Raw genomic sequence first — 6,843 nt, forward strand, 5'->3', positions numbered from 1 at the left:
TGATTTACTGGATATGTGTGCCGTTTTTTAATTTGGGGTATAAATTACATACAATAACTAGGTTTTAAGTGTGTTGCTTGAGTTTTAACAAATGCATACAGCTGTGCAGTCACCACTCCCTTTGGCTCCCTTTCCAATCACTTCACCTCCCGTTTGCCTTCCACTGTCCTGATCTCTATCACCATCATTTGCCTTTGCTTTCTTTTGCCTTCTTTAGCACGTAATGTTAAGTGTAATCCTACAGTATGTGTTCGTTTGTCTCTGGCTTTTTTCACTTAACTGAATGTTTCTGAATTTCATTCATGTTAGCTCAAGGGTCAATAATTTATTCCCCCCTTTTATTTTCTGATTAGTGATCTATTGTTTGAATATATTATAATTTGTTAATCATCTCATCCATTGATAGACCTTTGAGGAGTCTTCAGTTTGTAGCCAATGTGAATAAAGCTGTTATGAATATTTTTAAATTGGCTTTTTAAAGAATATTAAAAATAGGATTACAATCTTTTTCCTCTCTTAGCGCCGGGCGCAAACTGCGCTCTTTACTTCAGCTGCTGCCCAGCTCTCGGTATAGCCAGCGCTATGGGTTTAGGAGACCTGAAAAGCCCCACCGGCCTGCAGGTGCTCAACGATTACCTGGCGGGCAAGAGCTACACTGAGGGATATGTGCCATCACGAGCAGATGTGGCAGTGTCTGAAGCAGTCTCCGGCTCCCCGCCTGCCGACTTGTGTCATGCCCTGCGTTGGTATAATCACATCAAGTCTTATGAAAAGGAAAAGGCCAGCCTGCCAGGAGTGAAGAAAGCTTTGGGCAAGTATGGCCCTGCTGATGTGGAAGACACTACAGGAAATGGAGCTACAGATAGTAAAGATGAGGACGACATTGATCTCTTTGGATCTGATGATGAAGAGGAAAGTGAAGAAGCAAAGAGACTAAGGGAAGAGCGTCTTGCACAGTATGAATCAAAGAAAGCCAAAAAACCTGCTCTTGTTGCCAAGTCTTCCATTTTACTAGATGTGAAACCTTGGGATGATGAGACAGATACGGCAAAATTCGAGGAGTGTGTCAGAAGCATTCAAGCAGACGGCTTGGTCTGGGATCCTCTAAACTAGTTCCAGTGGGATATGGAATTAAAAAACTTCAAATACAGTGTGTAGTTGAAGATGACAAAGTAGGAACTGATATGCTGGAGGAACGGATCACTGCTTTTGAGGATTATGTGCAGTCTATGGACGTGGCTGCTTTCAACAAGATCTAAGATCCATCTACACTAAAATAAAAGCTTGAAAGATTAAAAAAAATGGATTACAAGGGGATGGCACCTGTGGCTCAAAGAAGTGGGGCCCTGACCCCATATACCAGAGGTGGCAGGTTCAGATCCAACCCTGGCCAAAAATTGCAAAAAAAAAAAAAAAAAATAGGATTACAAAAAAGTATTCAAAGTCACTTAAGGTTAGCATTACAAATCTAAGTAATTGACAGTTTTTTTCACAGTGATTTTTAAAGTACTTTATATGATTTTATGGTAATAAATTGAAACTAGGAAATAGACAATTATACAAAGATCAGAGACAGATTACAAAATAAGCACTGTTTGAGAAGTGAAACATTTATTGGGGTAGTAGAAGAATCTTACTCATTCTAAAAAGCTACTTTAAAGTCTGACAGTCATACTACTTTGTTTTTCAGAAGTGGAGACCAAGACAGTCTGGTTTGGAAAAATTTTGGAAAGAATACCAGACCACCAACAAAGTTCTGCTTAGTTTTGACCACTTTGTACATTAAGGGAAATTAACCTTCACTTTTATAACACTTAATTTTCTAAGCTTTATTCTCAGCCTTCTTTGGAATTTTCAAACTATTGGTAAAATAGTTTGCTGTCCCTCCTTTTTAGCTATTATAAGACCAGGAATTCTTTGTAGGAAGAAGTGTGTATTGGATAGAATAGGAGGAGGGCTGTGGGCAGAACAAGGCCCTTTTTATACAATTTATATACTGATAATCTAAATTCATAGAGTTTTAAAAGGCTTAACTTTTGGAAACTGATATAGATCAGGGTTAGGTCCTTTTTATCTTGAAAATTCCACATGACTTGCAAGTTCAAATCAGTAAATTTTCTTTTCTTTTTTTTTTTTTTTTGTAGAGACAGAGTCTTACTTTATGGCCCTCGGTAGAGTGCCGTGGCCTCACACAGCTCACAGCAACCTCCAACTCCTGGGCTTAAGCGATTCTCTTGCCTCAGCCTCCCGAGTAGCTGGGACTACAGGCGCCCGCCACAACGCCCGGCTATTTTTTGGTTGCAGTTTGGCCGGGGCTGGGTTTGAACCCGCCACCCTCGGCATATGGGGCCGGCGCCTTACTGACTGAGCCACAGGCGCCGCCCAGTAAATTTTATTTTCTTTGTGGTTATTTTGCTATTCTGCATCTGAATGCCATTCCAGTGTTTGGGTGACACAGGCCACATTCACCTCTGGAAGCAAAAGCTTCAAGCTCTTAGATCTGGGGTACTTCACCCTAACTGGTAAAGCAAAGAAACTGGATAGGGGGAGATCCATGTTGAAAGCATCAGGGTCTGTCAACAGGGACAACATCTGTTATCCCCTATGCAGCCATGTGACTTTGAACCTAGTAGATAATAATCACCTTTGTTTCTGCCTGGTTTCCCACCCTTCTGGGCAATCTCTTCCTATTGAGTGAATTATTTTACAGCCTAAATCAACTAATTGTTTCCCCTAGCTTGCAGCTAAGAACTCTGGTATACCTAACCTAGGCCTATGTCAAATGCTCTCCTACTCTGGGATTTTATGAAATTGGTTTCTAAAAGAAAACTAAGAGCCACTGCATCTCTAAATTATCCCTCAGGACCACATGGAATACTTGTTGGGTCAGCTGAAACTAATGGAAAGATTCAGAAGAGAAATTAAATCTTGGTAATGCAGATGTTAGTTTTTCTACTAAAAGAGTGTGCATTGTTCACAGGAGGAGAGACATTGGAGAATCTCTGTCTGCCAATAATGACTAAAATGCTCACAGTATGTATCTCTATGATCTTGGAGGAAGTGGTCTAGTAGAAACAGTCAGTGATAATCATACATAAATTTAGCCCTGAGCTTAAGCTTGTGTTTTCCTTGGCAATAATAAATGACCCCCAGCCCAATAAGCATTGAATGAATGAGGGATTGAGAGACCTCTGAGGCAGTACCAGGATTGTGCGACCTTTCAAAATAAATCAGGAGCTAGCCTCCCATCCCTTCACTCCCCACCCCACCGCTAGAAAAAAAGCCTGATCTTATCCAGTGACCCATGACTACACGCTCTTCACATGCCCCAGTCTCCACTCCACCACCATGCCTCCTTCAGGCCTTTGATAACTCACACTTGCTATGCTGCTTTCCCCAAACCTGTGAGTCTTTAATTTTGAGTTTCATGAAACTAAGCTGCACCTCCAGAGCTTCTGAATCAATATATAAAGGGTAAGTCCTGAGACTTCGCACCTGATTCCCAGGTGATACTGATGCTGCTTGTCACACAGCACTTTGCAAATTACTGTTCCAAACCATGAACTGCTCTGAAATATATTTCCCAAAAGATGTGATAATGCTGCTTTTTTGTTCCAAGACCTTCAAAGATTACCATTGCCTACAGAATAAAAACAAATTCCCACAGCTCAACATGTAAAGCCTTCACTATATGACATCCATCCTCAGGGAGGCTGAGGCAGGAGGATCACTTGAACCCAGGAGTGTGAGGTTGCTGTGAGTTAGACTGACACCATTGCACTGTAGCCTGAGCAACACAGTGAAACTCTATCTCAAAAATATGAAAAAAAATAAAGTTTTATGTGTTGGAAATTTAAACTCCAGTCCAACAGTGTTGAGAGGTGGACTTCAATATAAAGGTCATTACATTATGAGGACCGTGCCCCCCATGAATGCATCAATGTTACTGAGGGAATGGAATTGTTGTAAAAGCAAGTTTATCCTCCTCATGCTCACTCCCTCTTGCCCACTCTTGTTCTTCTGCCTCCTCCATGAGATGACGCAGCATGAAGGCCCTCACCAAATGGCAGCACCACCCTGTGGGACTCTCCAGCCTCCAGGACTGTGAGCCAAATAAATTTCTGTTTATTATAAACTATGCAGTCTATGGTATTCTGTTGTAGCAATATAAAACAGATTAAGGTGTTGGATTTGGTTCATGATCTCTTTAAAACGTTTATGAAAAAAAAAAAAGTTTATGAAGTGAAGTTGAGGCAGTCACCTTGTGAGTCCAAGATTATTTTTTAAAAGTTTGGAAGTACTTGAACATGAATCAGTACTGAAAGGACAGCTCCAGTGGAAAGGCTAAAGAGACAGAGGTGGCAATATTCAAAGGAGTTGAGGCCTGATGAGGCAACTGAGGCTTTGACGCTAGAGAGAAGGCAAAACTGCAGATGAATGTATTTGACGGAGATTCCCTAGAGAGTAAGTTGAGAAGGTCCTTACTTGGCTGCCTCTATTGTCTATGAGAAAGAAGGAAAAGATGATGGAGTCAGAGGCTCAAGTGGTGAAATGCTTAATAGCCACTTCCTAAGAATGAGAGGGGTCCTGACTACACAGGAAGGGTTGCGTGACTCTTAGAAGAGGTAGTGCCATACCCAAAGCAATCTACAGATTTATTATGATTCCTATCAAAGCACCAAGGTCATACTTTGAAGAACTTGAAAAACTAGTACTTTGTTTCATATGGAACCACAAAAAAAAAAAAAAAAAGCCCGAATAGCCAATAAAATTCTTAGAAATAAATCTGGAGGCATCACATTCCCAGACTTTAGGTTATACTGCAAGTCTACAGTGATCAAAACAGCATGGTAATGGCACAAAAATAGAGACATAGATCTGTGGAATAGAATAGAGAATCCAGAAATGAACCCAGCCACATATCACCATCTGATCTTTGATAAACCAAACAAAACCATCTCTGGGGAAAAGAATCCCTATTTAATAAGTGGTACTAGAGAACTGATTAGCCACATGTAGAATACTGAAACTGGACCTACACGTCTCACCATTGACAAAAATTGGTTTTTTGTTTTTTTTTGAGACAGAGTCTCAGTTTGTTGCCCTCAGTAGAGTGCTGTGCCATCACAGCTCACAGCAACCTCCAGCTCTTGGGCTTGGGCGATTCTCTTGCCTCAGCCTCCCGAGTAGCTGGGACTACAGGTACCTGCCACAGCACCTGGCTATTTTTTTGTTGTTCTTGCAGTTTGGCCGGGGCAGAGTTTGAACCTGCCACCCTCGGTATATGGGGCCGGCGCCCTACTCACTGAGCCACAGGCACCACCCAACAAAAATTGGTTCTTGGTGGATAAAAGATTTTAATTTAAAACATAAAACAATAAAAAGAAGGAAGAGGAAAGTATGGGAAAACGCTTGAAAATATTAGCCAGGGAAAAGATTTTATCAGAAAGACCTCCTGGCAATTGCAGCAACACCAAAACAATAAATGGGATTTGCAAGCTAAAAAGCTTCTGCACAGCTAAGGGTACTAAAACCAAAGCAAACAGACAGCCTTCAGAATGGGAGAAGATTTTTTGCATGCTATGAATCTGACAAAGGCCTGATAACTAGAATCTACAGAGAACTCAAATTATTATCAACAAGAAAGGAGCAAACAGCCACATTGATAAGTGGGTGAGAGTCTTGAACAGAAACTTCTCTGAAGATGACAGATGAATGGTCAACAAACACATGAAAAAATGCTCATCATCTTTAATCATCAGAGAAATGTAAATCAAAACCACTCAGATATCAACTAACCCCTGTGAGATCAGCCCACATCACAAAGTCCCAAAGCTATAGATACTGGTGTGGATGTGGAGAGAAGTGGACACTTCTACACTGCTGGTGGGATTGTAAACTATTATAACTTTAAGGAAAGAATGGAGAATTCACAAAGAACTAAAAGTTAACCTTCCATTTGATCCCACAATTCCATTACTAGGTGTCTACCCAGAAGAACAAAAATCATTTTACCACAAAGACAGAATGTTTATTGCAGCTCAATTCATAATTGCCAAGCCATGGAAGCAACCCAAGTGCCCATTAACCCATGAATGGATTAACAAACTGTGGTATATGTATACCATGGAATACTATTCAGCCATAAGAAAAGATGGAGACTTTACATCTTTTATGTTTACCTAGATGGAGTTGAAACACATTCTTCTTAGTAAAGTATCTCAAGAATGGAAAAAAAAAAAGTATCCAATGTACTCAATACTAATATGAAACCAACATATAAGCAACTACATGCCCACACAGATGATAAAACACAATATAGTCTACCAAAGGAAAGGGGAGGGAGTGGGAGAGAGGGAAGGCAACTGGTGGGATCTCACCTCATGTGCATAAAATGAGGATGTACTGCATGCCCCTGGGTGAAGGGCTCAACTACAACTTGAACTTTATCTTGGAAGTCAGAACGATGTAACCTAAAAATTTGTACCTTCATATTAATTTAAAATAAATTTTAAAAAAGAAGTAGTGATGGGCGTCCATGACTCACTGTTGGTTGAAGTTCCCTGAATTTGCATTCCCATTTGTTGCTGTAAATACAAATAAGTAATTTTTAAAATTGGAGTAAACTAAACTGAGACTACTACTAAAAATAAATTATAATCTGAAACACAGATGAAATTTGTGGCCCAAAAAGAAAATTCTCAAAAACCGTATCCAATTGATGAAATCTTAAGTGTGGGATAAAAAAAGACATTTGTTTTATCTGTTCCCTTGCCTTAATTTTCCTTTCACTTCCTCCTGCTCTTTAAGTTACTGTGCCTCTGGCCTAAGGTTTTGATGAGT

General features: G+C 40.3%; 1 pseudogene across 1 annotated transcript; it reads left to right on the forward strand.

Moving 5' to 3' along the window:
• The first annotated feature begins 510 nt into the window (after nt 1-510).
• On the forward strand, nt 511-1,302 carry LOC128567825 (elongation factor 1-beta-like; annotated as a pseudogene). Its single transcript, XR_008374938.1, has one exon. The product of XR_008374938.1 is annotated as an elongation factor 1-beta-like (transcript).
• The last annotated feature ends 5,541 nt before the right edge of the window (nt 1,303-6,843 follow it).

This window comes from Nycticebus coucang, chromosome 16 (genome assembly GCF_027406575.1).
Source record: "Nycticebus coucang isolate mNycCou1 chromosome 16, mNycCou1.pri, whole genome shotgun sequence".
Lineage (NCBI taxonomy): Eukaryota > Metazoa > Chordata > Mammalia > Primates > Lorisidae > Nycticebus > Nycticebus coucang.